Consider the following 15,368-nt stretch of genomic DNA (forward strand, 5'->3'; position numbering starts at 1 on the left):
CACCACCAAAGCTCATTTTCACATTTTCTCTTACCGGTTTTCCCTTTTTTTGTAGCTGTGTATTGTCTAACCAGAGCACAGGCACCCTGACACAGTTGTTTTTCAGCGAGATGAATTATTACTGGCTGCAGTATTTTATCTTTGGCTTTATATCACCGTGAGTACAGTTTCATGCTGATAAGTCTCAGGCTGTTTCAACAATGTTCATCATCTAACGTTGATTAGCTTTGAGAAGCATAGGTCATATTACACAGAGTCCTAGTTTTTCTGAAAGCAGTTGGAGCAATTCTGCCTGGTTTTGCTCAGCTCACTCTGACACAAACATGGAAGGAGCACTACCGTGCACCTTTTAAAGGAATCTATCAACTTCATAAAACTCAAAAAGTTTCTGCTGCAGGTTGATTTACTGGCTACCATTAACACATGCCACCAAGTAGTAAAACTGAAAGAGCTAGAAGAAAAAATATTTTCTCCCAAATTCACTTTATCTTTTCAGTAACATTTTGTGTGAAGCCAGTTGTGCAGGTTCTCTTTTATAGTATTTTTTCCCCTGCTGTCTCTGTGAAACTTCCATATCGCAACAAATGAGAGGAAAACTCTCCTTTAAAAAAGGAAAATAAGCACACTATCAAACCTCATTGTCACGGGAGTAGAATGGACACAGACATGGGGACAGAAATTGTTTCACACACTTCATAAACAAAGCCAGATCAGCATATTCCCTGTCAAGCTTAACGGATTTTCACCAAAGTCTCACTAGAAATTTGCATGCTTTCTGTTAGAGGGAAGTAGGTAACATTGACTAGTGCTCCTTTTTGGTAGTCCGCAGCTAGGGAAGCAAAGCCTGCCAAGCCTAGAGATTACCATACGAAAACAGGAATACCTACAATCCACAGATACCACCACACAGAAGCCCATTATTCTGTCATTTATCCCATTTTTTAAATGCTGAGTATCCTAATTTCCTATGCATGAAGTCCATTGACTGCAACGGTACGGACGGCAGCAGGACACTCAAGGGCTTAGGACACCGATTATAATACAAAGAGAGAGACGTGCCAACGCTGTATAGCATGGCACTGCCGGTACAGAACAATAAAAGAGAGGAAGCTGTCAGAATAAACTATTTGTTGTAGTTTTCAACTTCTGGGTGTAAGCCCCAGCTCAGGAATTCGCATGAGCACAGGTTAAACACATTGTGCGTTACGTACTCGTATGGCCCGCGTTTCATATCATCAAGTATTTCTTCTCTCGACATCCTTGTAGGGGAGAAAAGTAGCACTTTTTCCTAATTCAGAAAGAAGTAAGGGCCAGATCTGAGGGCAGACTCAAGTGCAGCGAGGATCGGCAGGCTGTAGGGCTCCAAGAAATAACTCTTGGAGAGAGACTCTCCCCTCTCTTGCTTTCATCTGCCTTAAAAATCCTTTAGCCAACATGTGGGATGTTATGTCCAGCTCTGCTCAATTAAGCAAGGGGGGGCCATTCTCTGGAGATTCATGAGTTGAACCAGGGCTATCCTGGTGCTGTAGGAACTCTTGAAAGTCTCCTTCCAGGTGCAAAGTGGGACCCAGAGCACAGGAGGAGCATGTCAGATGAATGGAAAGTGCTGCTGGTGGAAACAAGAACCTGTGAAGAAGATGGAAATATTTTGTTAGGAATTTTTCCTCGCTTGGTGGGACTGTAACAGAGAGCAATAGTCTGCAGAAATTACTTTGCCTCTCAAAACAAAAGGGTGTGAAAGAGTTTATTCAGGAGTGAAGGGTTATGAAAGAGCATAGAAACTTAGGAGGGGGGACGGAACGATGATGGTTTTCTAGACCATCCATTCTCATCTGCAGGGAGAAAATGACACAAACCTATTTGAAAATTTGTAATGGCTATAGTCTTTTCAGCCAACATTATCTGAAAAAGTTTCAATCCAATGCACCTTTTTGTGCAAAGTGGAAGGTCTCTGAAAAATTGGAGACTGCCATGGAAATGTTAAGAGTCTTTTGTAGAAATCCTGAATGGAAAGAAGAGGTTTTGCATGAGATTGGTACTTTCTTGATCTGATGCTATGAGTTAGATATGTATTCCTAATTATTTTTACTGAACTGCTTCTGAAAAACATCAGTGTGACTGTGGTAACAATGACAATCAACCAGCTAGGACACTGGTTGCCTCTCATTTTAGACTGGCCATTTAAAATGAGAAAAAGAACAGAACTTTTCCTAATAGTGGAAGGTGCTTATGTAAGTTTGTTTGTTAGGCAATCAATGGGAAAACATTCAATCATTATAAATAATCTATTATAAAAGACAATTGGAACGTCTTATCAGGATGGAGAAGGTCATTCATTTGTAAACTGTTTCACCCTCCATCTCATCAAATTCAGCAAGAGTTTTACCCTGAGGCTTCCAAGACTGGCTGCAGAAACATGTCTGAGCTTCATGGTACACTTGGCACACTTCTTTGTAGCCCCCAACCTTCAATAAAGCCATGGTGTTGTTTGTAATGTCATCTTACTTAAGTCTTGCAGTTCAGTAACTTGCAGATTCATAACCTAAGGAGGATCTAGATTTATTAGTGCAATTAGTGTCTTAGGATACAGTTATTTGTTGCTGTGGAATACTGGTGGCTAAGCAGAGGGTATAATTATATGGCCTCGATTACACGAACATAATATAAGATGTGCACCGTCAAAAGACTTATTGTTCTGCTTAAGATCTGTAGACAGACACAAGTGAGAAAGACAGTGGTTGTAGATGTTGGCACCCCAGCACACACTTGAAAAACAACCAGCAAAACTGTCTGTTTCAAGGATCTTGCATCCACGCTCCACCAGGTCTGAAGACCAAGGAACCACAGAACTATAAGCAGCAAAGCATTCAAGAAAGGACTACAGTGGGCCACAAAGGCTTTCTCCTGAGCCTGAGGAACAAATGGTGCATGAGATAGAGGAACAGACTACACAAACCAAACCACAGAAATCTCAGGAAAAAGTTTTCTAAGGACATCCTTGTGGAAAATAGGTAGATCTGATTTATTGTCATGCTTCTCCGTTAGCTAGTTTTGTCTCAGAAACATTTTGATTTATAACAAAATACTGGTCCTCGGGCCAACTAGCATGGCACGGTGCCCATACAGTTGTACTGTCTTATCAGGCAAAACGAGATGGACACAACCACCCTCCTGTTAGGAGCAGTCCTTCGGGCAGGCCAGCCCTTGGGCCATGCCAGAGCCCCCTTGGGAAGCAACGGGGGCTTTGGGCTCAACCAGACCAGGGGCTGCACTTACGGTTGAACAGTGTGGACCATCCTCTGCTGTGTTTGGGTCAACACAAGCTACTGCTATAGATGCAGGCAGGACAAGAGGAACGGGCAATATGGTCACCCTGAGAAGATCTCCCTGTCATTGGCACAAGGAGATTGCAGTATGCGAAGACAGTTTGTTCATCCATCTTTTTCTTCTCAGCAGCCCTTGCTTTGCTTCCAGTGGCAAAATGCGCACGCAGGCGTGGTGTGGCCAGGCCACCCTCTCCCACCACCGTGAGCAGGAGCACCCAGCTTGCGATCTGGGGATCATTTGGGTTCATGCATGGTCTTCCCTTTGTCCTAGTCGTTCCCCACCCAGTTATCATTGCTTCCTATTGGAATCTGCCACTCCACCCAGTTGCCTGCTTTTGGTAATGGTTTCCTCATTTGCTGAACGAGAGAGGCTGAGTTAGCAGAGACCTAGCACGTGAAAGGCACGGGTATGTCCAGCTCCATCGTGCCTGGAACTGGTTAGGTTTCGGTTACACAGGAGGTTGTGCCGGCTGCTGGGACAGGATTTGTGACCGGACTCTCAGCCGGGATCCTGCCCACGTACCTAGAGCCATGCCTCCTTTCTGCATTTTCCCCCTGCCCTTACAAATGAAAATGTCAGATAGATACGCAGCTTACGAAAGGAAATAGCAAACAGCTCCACGCCCGAGGCATGCTCATGTAGAAAGCCAGCAGGCTCATGCAGAAGCAGCGTGAGCATGGCTCTAGAAGAACTGTGGGCACCCAAGCAGAGCAGCCTGCCTTCCTCCCAAGTCTTCCTCTGCTCTATCCTGCAAGAGAAGTTTCTGCTCCCTGCCAGTGTTGTGTCTGCTGCCAGACAATCACAGAATGGTTTGGGATGGAAAGGACCTTAAAGATCATCAAGTTCCAACTGTTCTGCAACGGGCAGGGACACCTTCCACTAGACCAGGTTGCTCCAAGCCCCATCCAACCTGACCTTGAACACTGCCAGGGATGGGGCAGCCACAGCTTTTCTGGACAACCTGCTCCAGTGCCTCACCACCCTCACAGTAAAGATTTTCTTCCTTATATCTAATGTAAATCTCCCCTCTTTCAGTTTAAAGCCATTACCCCTTGTCCTATCACTACATGCCCTTGTAAAAAGTCCCTCTCCGGCTTTCTTTGAGTACTGGCAGGCTGCTCTAAGGTCTCCCTGGAGCCTTCTCTTCTCCAGACTGAACAACCCCAACTCTCTCAGCTTCAGGAGAGGTGCTCCAGCCCTCTCATCATCTTCATGGCCCTCCTCTGGACTCACTCCAACAGCAATCCAGCCTCTTCTCTGCATTTTTTTCTGGACAACCAAGTGTTAGGAACTCTTCCCTGCAAATGAGGGGTCTGGATTCCTGGAAATCCTACTGGATATAAGGAAGAGCCAGCATCACTGTGGAGCGGGTGCTCTTTGGGGAGCAGCCAGCCAGGTGGGCAGTGCTCAGTTGTGTAAGGCATTTGTATTGTAGCAACCCAGCGAGGACTCGCTAGACTTTATGGATAGTCATTAGGGATAAATGAAAGGACTAGCTCTGCCTCATAATGTGATTGCTGGCTCCTCTCTAATGATTCAGAAAAATTACTTATCTTCCAGCAGAAGACACATTATCTTCAAGACGAGCCATTGTTACAAGCCTCTATTTCGTTTTACTCACAACATTTGAATTTCATTCGCTTTAAGACAGCAACTCCACTAGACAGCCATGTGAATATAAACTTGGCAGGGACAAACACAATCCATATGTCTATCAGGCTGACAATGGATGGTATATTTTTTCAGTTCTATGTGAAGTGTTAGACATGAAATTCACATCAGCGGCTAGAAGGTTGCTTTAATCCTATTATTTAAAGGGCCTGAGCACTTACAGAGTTCAAAGTAAGCACAGACCTAAAAGGATCAATAGCAAGGACTCTACTTCAAAGTGCACAATGTAAGCTCATATTTTCAATCATAATATATGTCTGAGCCTACGTCTCAGACCCTCTCATTTTATATGTAGTATATACAAACAGTGGTTGAGCAGAAAAATAACTGTTGCCATACAGTAGGATCTTTCTGGAAAACAGGATGTCCCCAGCCATATTCAGATTGGAGAGGGCAACTATTTCTACTTACATCAAAGTATTAGGAGCCTGAAGTCATCTGAGAAGTGATCTGCAGCTGTATGCTTCTTTTGAATTCAAGGCAAGTTAAATGGTTTGGGGAACGATAGGGCCAATACATAAACAGGGTACAAAAGGAGTCCTCAGGGAAGAGATGGCTGTAACAGAAAAAACTAAATCAGATTTTTTTACTCCTGTGTTCACTGTGAGGAACTTGGAGAGCTTCCCACAGCAGAACACTTCCTTATGGGGATCGTCAGAGGATCTATTTCAAGCTGAAGTGTCAGTAGAAGAGGTATGGAACAAATAAACAAAATGAATAGGAAGAAAATGTTAGAACCAAATGGTGTTCACCCAAGAAATCTAAAGGATGAATTAACTGAAATAATAATAGTGCATGGCCTCTTATTTAAAACAGACTTAGAACTGAGCACCTGAAATTTGCTAATACAGTGCCAGCCTTTTTAAATGGTTCCAAGAGAAACTGGGGAAAATTAGAGCCTGTGAGTTTGATAAATTCAGTAGAAATTACTATGCAGGGTAGGGAAGATGGATAAATATGATACATTGGGAGAAATTCAATAAAGCTCTGTAAAGGGAAATCATGCTCTACAAATCCATCAGGTTCCTGTAAAATGATAAGAAACATGCAGATACAGATCTTTGGTTGACAGCATCTGCTTATTTGTACTTTTCCATGTATTCACCAAGGGTCCTCACCAAACACCCTTAAAAACATGCAAGCAGCCACAGGATAAGAGGGAAGATCTTTGCATGGATTGCATAAAATAGGTTGAGAGACAACAGGCAGTTCTTGCAGTAAAAGGAGATTAATAAGAGATTAATAGCAGAAATTCTACTAAGACTGAGAAACAGAAGGATCTTAGGCAACAGGATGAATAGACACTGGAACAACATCTTAAACTGAATGTAGATAAGCATAAAGCAGTGCACATGGGGAAAAATGTAACTTTAGCTGTAAAGTAATGGTTCTGAGCTGACCACCTGGGTGTGAAATTTGGGGGTTATACAGGTTTACAAAAAAACCCTCCTCAGTGCTCAAAAGCAGCCAAGAAGCATGTTGAATGTTAAAGTTCTGGCCACTTCATCTGACAAAGTAAGGTGTCAAATTGGAAAAAATTTGGAGAAGGATGATAAAAGACAGGACAGGGAGTAACTGTCATACAGAGTGACTAGGTAGGCTGGGTCAGTCCAGCCTAGGAGAAAGATGGCTGAGGGGGGATATAATAAAGATTGACAAAGATACGAGCAGCCTGTAAAGTGTGAGTAAAGATCAGTTGCTCAATTATCTCTGCAAGTGTAAAATCTAGAAGGCATCAGACGAAGCTAGTGGGTAACATGTTCAAAATGAACACAAGGAGAAGGTTCTTCAACAACATAAAGTAGAGCTACCTGTTGCAGGAAACTGTGGATTTCCTTTCATGGGATCAGGAGGGAACTGTGCAAGTTCATGGAAGTGATATTCAGTAGGGATACTGCCTCCAGGCTGAGAAATCCCAGGTTGAGCCAAAAGTTGTTGGAGGCTGGGAGAGTATTATGAGGGGGTATCATTACAGGCTATTTTCATTTTCTTCCCAAGACACTTCTTAGACCCCAAGAACAGGATAACGAGTTGGAGGAACCCTTCTGCTCAATGATTTTCACACTGCTGTGGCATGATCTGAATACCTACAAATTACAGGTTCTGCCTGACACTAGTCATCATTTACAAGCACTCATGTTAGACTGAAAACTCTAGTCTGAGTGTCTTTTTCTCTCTTTCTGCTATCTGTGTTGGACTGACAAAACTTACACTCTTTTGACTTTGGAGGTTGTGGAGTCCTAATGTTAATCCTTAAGGGTAGCTTAGACAGGAACAAGTTAGATGTTGTCACTCCTGCCTTGGAAATGAGTTAGGGAAGTTCTTGAGGTGTCCGCCAACTGCTCAATTTTAAAAACCTCTCTTTCCTCAGAAGCTCCCTGGGCCCCTGGCTGGCTGATAAGGGGAAACAGCAGTTACAAACGTCGCTGTTGACTATTTCTAGAGGGTCGTAAAACATGTCAGGGATGCAGGCAGAAAAAGCATGAAGGGGAGCAGAAGGAAATTATTCACACACAAGTAAGGTTTTGGAGAAGAAGCCATGAGCAGTGGAGGAGGGGAGGGGGGGCGATTCTGGAAAGGGGACTTTGTCTAAAAACACTGGAGCGTGCTGGGAACACTGCAGGGAATACTAGGTATATGAGCTATTTTGTACAGAATTGCACGTCTCTCGTGCTATCAAAAACACAGAGTGATTAGTTTTTTTGGAACAATCACAGTGTGCTTGTTTCATGTCTCTAAAACAGGGAACCATAAATCATGATTATACTAAAATGAATAAATCCTAAATTAAGGGGTAGTATTTGCCAATTCAGAAGACCAGCAATTACTACAAACTCTGTAGTAATTTGACATCCCAGGTTCCACCCGCAGGGGTAGGAAACCCAAAAGCCTCTTTCCATCTGTCATACTCAGGGCCCCACACCGCAACCAAGCTGAATCCAGAGGAAAGGAAAGAAGCAAGAGCTCCTCCGCATAGATCTCTGCACTATCCTCATTTAGAGTCACTGTTTCTAAAAACCACTCACCTCTTGTCAGAGGTTGCCTCTGGATCCCGAAGCACTTCCAAAGACACGACACCAGGCTCCCTATCCATGTTTACAGATGAACAAACTATGGAGCCGAGGGGGGTCAGGAATGCTTAGAGTCCAAAGAGGGGTGAGGATGGCACAGACAAAAAGGTTTTGCTTCAGTTTCCTTAAAAGTAGAGGCTCCATCTGTTCTCTAGCGAGAGGAAAGAAAGAGAAAGAATGGTTGGGAAAGTAGGGAAGGAGAAGACTATATTCAACAAGAAGAATGGTTGCTTTCCACTCACTTCATTACAACTCTTCATGATTTCTTCTCCACTTGGTCAGCAGCCTGGTGAGGGCTCTCCAGGGTGGCTGGCCCACATGGCAGACTGGAGAGATGCTTGGAGAGATGTTTGACCATCTTCTTTTATCCCATGATGGATTTTATGGCTTCTTTTAATCCACGAGGACCTGGGTTGTCTCTTCTGACAATGTTGCTCGCCCAGCGAAGGACTTGCCAGTCCTGTAATGTGGTCCCTCAGATTTCCAAGCTGTTGAAAATTCAGCCATCACCAAGAAGGATTTTCCTTAGCAGAGACCAGTTCCTGGCTTGCTCCTTGAAGCTTTCTCTGGTGTGTTCTGTCCCTTCCTTCCTCAAGCACCACTACTCTTCTCTCCTTCGATCCCCTCGATTCATGCCCCACTTTTCATTAGCGTCAAGAGCTGTTTGTCTCCATAGCTGAGAGAGAGGAAAGCAGCAGCAGCGGGGACGTAGCTGTCTTTCTGCCCGGGTCATCCACTACAAACCATCTCTGCATCTCAGCTGTCCATGGAGAAAGGGGCATAGGTGCAATTACATAGACCGTGGCAGACCAAATGTTGACCGGTGTCTCGCTGCCACATTCCCTTTGAGACATCTTTTTCAGGAGATAGATTTCTCTGAATGAAACCGGGGCTAACTGGATAGAAAAAGAGGTCCTGACTAACTTGAAACGCTGAACAAAATCTTTTCAAACTGACCGTAATGGTCTAAACTGCTTTCAGCTCCATCCCAGATCATGTAATCGCAGAAACAGCCTTGAATTTGAGTCAGTATCATCTATCTTATCACATAGCAATACATTTATTATCCTTCTGAAGATGACTTTTCCTATACAAAACCAGGAGTTCTTCAGTGCTACTAAGCCATGGCACCTTTCTCTAAATGCACTAGAGGAAATTGTTTAAGACTATATGTGAAAACTATTCAAACACATTAAGAAAGCAAACATGGAAAAATATTTTTTCCAGTTGAGATTGGAGTTTCTAAAACACTAAGCTTTTCACATTGATTTAGGCTAAACACCCTCCCAAAAATAAAAGAAGACTTGCATCAACCCAAAGCAGACGGACTTTCATTTCATGTAAAGTTCCTTATCTGCCTTGGCTGCAGGGCTTTAATGGATTTTCCAAAAGTATCCATCATTTCTTCATCAGAGTCTATGAAACTCTGATACTTCTTACTTGCTGAGTGTTTCTACTCGAGGATCTATTCACCTAAGGGAAGAAAGGAAGACCAGAATGTTGCATAAAGCCTTGTGACTGGGGGACGGAATGGGGAGAGAAAATACACACCAAAAATATCTGTTTACCCTTCGCATATTCCTCATAGGTTTGGGGCAAAACTACATATCTGAGAACATCTTATGAGAATGAAATTTCAGAAAAAATTAATATTGCCTGGCTGTTATTTTAGGTTTAATGAACTAAAATGCAATGTCTGCATGAGTCTATACTACTTCCTAAGCAGTAGTGCCAAAAATAGCAGTTCTTCTAAATGCACCCTCTCGTATTTAATGGAAGCTTGTATTATACAGGTTCCAGCATCAGAAAGGGATTTGCTGAATTCTGATAAAGTAACTTAACAGTTTCCAGGATAAAATAGTGGTGCAAGGAATCAGTCAGTAGCTGAGCCATTCTCAAACCTTAAAGTGTAGCTTTCCACCTCCCTTGCTCTCTTAGAAACATTAAATTTCTCTGTGAGTCAAACTGGGGGAAAAGGAAATATTCTACTTCCAGCTGTCTCTTTCCAATATTTTTCTTTGTTCATTCTTTTCAGCCAGAAAAGGAGATAAGTGCTGAAATGGTAGTTATTCCAGCGTCAACCCTGTAGCTGAAGTGAGATTTCTGAAGGATTAGTAAAATCATTGAGAAGTCCTGCTATGAAAATGATACTTTTTCTGTCTTGTTTCCCACATGTGAGGTATGGCCTTCCCCACATTAGAATTAAACCTGTTAAAGCACACAGGGCACTGAAGAACAAGCAATATGTGCTACATAAATGCTACATAGATGAGAAATATATAAGCCATAGGGTATGTTTCTAAATCACAGGATGGCACTGAATGGTACTTGTACTTTCAACCTTAAATGTAGGCACACTATTAGAAACATTGCCCCCTGTTTTCATCGCATTGTCTCCTCTGAAGCCTTGAAGATGGCTAACAGATGAAGTTTAAAAAAATAAAACAACAAAAAACCCCAAACGTGGGTCACTGAAACATTAAATCTGCCAGTGAAAAAAGCCCCTGCTCTTTCCTCCTCATCTCCCTTTCCTTAATTATCATTAAGAAAAATTGGTTTTCTTCCCCTCAGTGGATTTGATGCTGGTGGGAAAGAGAGCGTGGGGCGTTTTGCCAATTACTGAGGAATATGTACTTGTCAGATTAGAAGTTGAAGTGAGCAGGGGTAGGCCCACTGAAGGAGGGTAAGAGGTCAGATATTGCCCCTGCCATGCCTAGTAGTGTTTGACGGAGTGCATACACCACATCATGGGAGGAGGGAAGGAGCTCCTCCATCCCTTTCGCAGCTCCATGCAGTCTTGATGTGGCTGCTGAGCAGCAAGTCCCGGAGTGAGCACACAAATCATTGGGTTTAAAATTGGCAGAGGCTCTTCTGCATTCAAGGAGTCAGAGATGTTAGATTAAATCAGACAAAAACTATCTTATCTTCCTAAACTCAACCCATGACCTGCAACAGTTAAACTAAACGATTTCAGCTGGAGCCGGGGTATATTTTAACTTGTAATTGTGGAAAACAGTTGTATTGTATTCCAGCAGGTCACATCAAAAAATGTCTGGCAGGGTTGCTGCAGTGGCTGTCAATGGACAGATAAGGAAATGAAAATATAATGGAAATTGAAAAAATCGAATAACACGTTTGGAGTATTTAATTTGTTTTAGAAAGGTTTGGAAATAAACTGACTCAAATAGCCCAAATCTAATCACCTTCAGGGCCCATTATTCTTCTTTACATGCACTTCTAGATCAGAGCTGAGGTAAGAACAGTAACTAAGATGGAAATTAATTATTATTGTTGTCACTGTGCAATAATTTAATCTGAAAGAAAGAAACATCATTTTTTGATGATGATGATGATGATGCACTAACTAGTCCTTTGTAAATTTGCTAACAACCCACACAAGAGTTTGCCTGTTCTCAGCTCTATATTTACAAAGAGTGAAACTAAAGAACAGAAAGATGCAATGTCTTGTCCAAGGGCATCCAGCAAGCCGGTGATGGGGCTGGAAGCCCAACCAGCAGCTCTCCCAAGACATAGGTGCAGCTCCATGGTAGCTCAAGGGCTCTCCAAAAATTGCTCACTGCCAGGTTTAACTCATCTTCCAGTGCCAGTGCAAATGCAAGGGAGGAGGCAGGGACACGTGGCTGGGGAGTGCAGCAGCTTTGATTGAAACAAGCTTTAATTGCCATGGAATCAAAGTCCTTAATGCCATCCATCCATGGTCAGCCCTCCAGGGCACGATGCCCGTGTTTTGAAAACACAACTGCGCAGGCTGCAGCGACAGACAGATCGACCCATGGGCATTGCTGGTCACCAAAATAACTCACCTCTGTAAAGGAGGTTTTGCTCCTTATAGAAGAACTAGGAATGGCCCTTTCCCACCATTTTATTCTGTCTGTGCTTTTGTAGCTTTTGAATAGAGCTGAGACTGACATTTTACCCCCATTCCAAATCTGACTACCATTTGGGTGCACAAGAGGACAGTAAGTACAGGTGAGGGTTTTGGCATAAGTTTGTTTTGCAAGAAAAACCCTTAGCCAACCCATATGCACGCCTGCATCACCGCCTGGTGTCTAATGCAAAAGGACATTGGACTACCTCGCGTCACCTGGATGCAAAACAACAGCAACGCTGTCTCGGGCTAATGGGTTTTACATTTTTATCCTACTGCTGTCTCTTAAGGTTGAAAGCATTCAAATTAAATCAAATCCCTTTGCCAAGCACCAGTCCTTACTGAAGTATTGCCCTGAATTGCCTCCCCACCCTACCCCTCAAATGGCAGAGAGCAGACATCTCCCACGCGCTTCTGATCCAAATTCTTCCCTCTGGGAGGTTTCCCAGGACCCTCACGGTTTTGATTAAAAGAATGTGTTTCTGCTAGGATCGTTGATAGAGGAAATTGGATTTTTTTTAGCAGAAAAATTAGTTCCTGGTTATAGGAGGTTTTATGGTTCCCCCTCTTCTTAACACGTGCCCACTGGCAGGGCTTTCCACTGGGTCCGAGCATGTGCTGCGACAATCTGTTCCTTTGGCTTTCTCTTACACGAGGGGGGTTTTTTGTTTGTTTCATTAATTATTTCCCCTGCTTTTCTTCTTTTTCCTCCTCACTATGGGGGAACTTGGAAAGAAAGAAGGGTGGAGAGCAACAAGAACGGGCTCTGAACACTTGTAAAGAAACGCCTGCACACTTGCTCCTCAGAAAAATGTGCACCTCTCCACGAAGGAGAAGAGAGACAGCTTGTTTCACTCTGCTCTGGGCAAGGCACTAAGTCTCAGCAGGCAAAACCAGCCAAAGCGAGTAAAGCCTGCTACCAAATTTAACCAAATTTAACTTTATTCTCTCAGCCAGGTGAGCAGCCTTACAAACGTTTGGGCTGGAGTCGCTGTAAAACCTTTCCTTCTGTAAAGCGCGATCCCTCGGACTTAGCAAAGCTACGTTATTAATAAGCGTCAGGGGTTTAGAGAAACAAAGGCTGGAGGAGGGGAGGGGGAGCCTTATTTTAGGAAGGGGGCCAAGAAAGACAAGATGTTTAGGAGGGGGGGAAGTATCGACACCCTCGGAATAGAAAAAGTGTCGAATGCCAGCTGCAGAGCGCCTAAAAGAATGAGTGTCTCCGATGCTTTTGTCTCCTTATATGGTAAAATGATAGAGAGGGGTTTCACTAGGCTGGGGAAGGCAGCAGCCTCTTTCCACACAACGCTGACTGCAGGGCTGGAATGGGAAGAGCCGCTCTTCGCAGGCAGTAGAAAGCCCCGGCGAGCCGGTCGGCTCTCCTCTGCAGGCAGGCCGGTGTGCTTTTTGCACGTTCGTTAATGGATGTGAGCCCTGTCCCTGGTCCGGGAGGTGACATTAGCTGCCCGCTACGGCTCTGTAAGTAAATATCCCTTTTTTTCCCCTCCCTCCCCACTACCCACGGAATACATCTTTGAAGGCGTCGCTTTAAACAAAGGGTGCGGAGCGGAGGAGAGGGTTCTTTAATGCCCCAGTGGGTTGTCGGGTAAGGATGCGAGGAGAGAGATTGCCGGTCCCCCTTTCTCCTGAGCGCACAGCGAGGGGTGTGAAGAGGAGAAAAAGACAAATTTCTTATCGGAGCAATGACTGCTGCGTGTCTGTCCGTAAAGCGACACATCAGCGAGCTGATGAGGGGCTGGGTCATTTCATGTGTAACTATTTTTAATGACTGTATTGTGCTGCGTGGGTAATCCACCGGGGAGGTGATAAAAAGTAGAAGCTGGGGTCTTAGATTCCTTACACCTCCGTGCACACTCCTGCTGCCGAGCTCAACAAAGGAGCGGTTTTGCACTGTAGCAAGAGCAGATGCACATGAAACAAAGGTAGCTTTTCCTCTTTGTGGGAAAACACTGTGGACAGATTGTGTGCGGGAAAAAATGGGGAGCCATCAGCATCACGTTTCTCCTTTTTACGTGGAGAAAATAAATTAGAGCGCAAATCCCAGTTAATAGCTCTGAATTCCTTCTTTTCATGCTTCTCTCTGCCAGCATGTGTGTGCAGCCACGATAACCCAGGTCTTTCATGTACGCTGTCTAACACGGATTTCTCTGTGTACATAATAAAGGAAATACTAACTTTCATTGTCTGCATTAATGGCTGTTCTAAACTTTCTACTTCCCTAAAGGGATATGGCTTTTGTTTAGTTCCCCAGACACCTGCATATTTCAGCTTTTCTGTGTACAGAGACACACACATAGTCACGAGAAAGCAAACCTTATAAAATCTCTATACCAGCAGCACTCGGTCTGTTATTGTTACCCCCTGGACTCCTATCTAGACCCATATTAACTAAGATTGCTGATTGCTGATTGACAATGAGATTGCCACAGTCAGTAGCTATAACGTTTATTGTTGGCTATACATATTTGTACTCTGTCTTAAATAGGAATTGCCCTAGAAGGGACCAACAGAAGGCTGTATGTTATTAGATACTCACATGCATCTGAATGTGAAGGAATGCTATAACTAAGGTTGCCATTTGGTTTCTGCTATGAACCCTATTTTCATCAGTTCATAAATCTATGGACTGCCTGCTTTCTGGCTAAAATCTTCTGTGCCTTTTATCAGGCAGATGGTAAACTTTGAAAATGACTACTTCAGGCGTTTGGATTGGGAAGGCAGAAAAACAGCCTCTTTTTTTTTTAAATTCATAAAAATCTCTGTCTCTTTCCTGCCTCTGTACATATAACTGGGAAAGGATGCACTCTAAAGGCTGCTCTGTCAAAAGAGTCTGTGTATATTTTTGACCACATTTGGAGAAAATTTAAAAAAAAAAAAGGATATGAGGTACTATATTTATTGAAAACTCAGTTCCTAACACTGCCATAGTGGCACTACTGTATCCAAAAATCTGACCAGAGCACCACTAATACTACCTTTTACCCTAGCCATAACACAGATAATGATCTTTGGCTTCCGAGGCAAAATGTAGTTGAGGTGAGCGGGGCAGCTGAAAGGACACAAACCGCTATTGCCCAGAAATCGTATTTGTGAGAGTTCCCTGGGGTTCCCACCTGACATCTCCATCTGACTAGCAGGCCTGAGGCTGGGGGATGGACCAGTTCTTGAGGTCTTTTGAGAAAGTTTAGAAGATCCCAAGGTGGCAGAAGTGCTGGGGTATAATATACTTATTTTCCGTTCTCACCATTCTGCTGAATGTGCTCCCATGGAATCAGCAGTGCTACACATGCAGGCACCAAGTAGTCACTTCCAGGTGGTTGGGATTTATAGCAAAATATTACTACTTTTTGTGAGATCACTGTTATCACATAGCAGTGGCTATACTGTGT

The 15,368-nt window shown here is 43.6% G+C and overlaps 1 protein-coding gene across 3 annotated transcripts in view; it reads left to right on the forward strand.

The window, feature by feature from the left end:
* FHL2 (four and a half LIM domains 2) overlaps positions 1-15,368 on the forward strand; it is a 62,579-nt gene that overhangs the window by 22,025 nt on the left and 25,186 nt on the right. Inside the window, exon 1 of one of the 3 annotated variants that reach the window (XM_049834061.1) lies at positions 13,158-13,437. The exons of the other annotated variants lie outside the window; for them this stretch is intronic. The gene's annotated coding sequence lies outside the window, so the exon portion shown is untranslated. Of the gene's footprint in view, positions 1-13,157; positions 13,438-15,368 lie in introns of those variants that run through there. 3 annotated transcript variants of the gene reach the window in all.

This window comes from Accipiter gentilis, chromosome 31, assembly GCF_929443795.1.
Source record: "Accipiter gentilis chromosome 31, bAccGen1.1, whole genome shotgun sequence".
In the NCBI taxonomy this organism is placed as follows: domain Eukaryota; kingdom Metazoa; phylum Chordata; class Aves; order Accipitriformes; family Accipitridae; genus Astur; species Astur gentilis.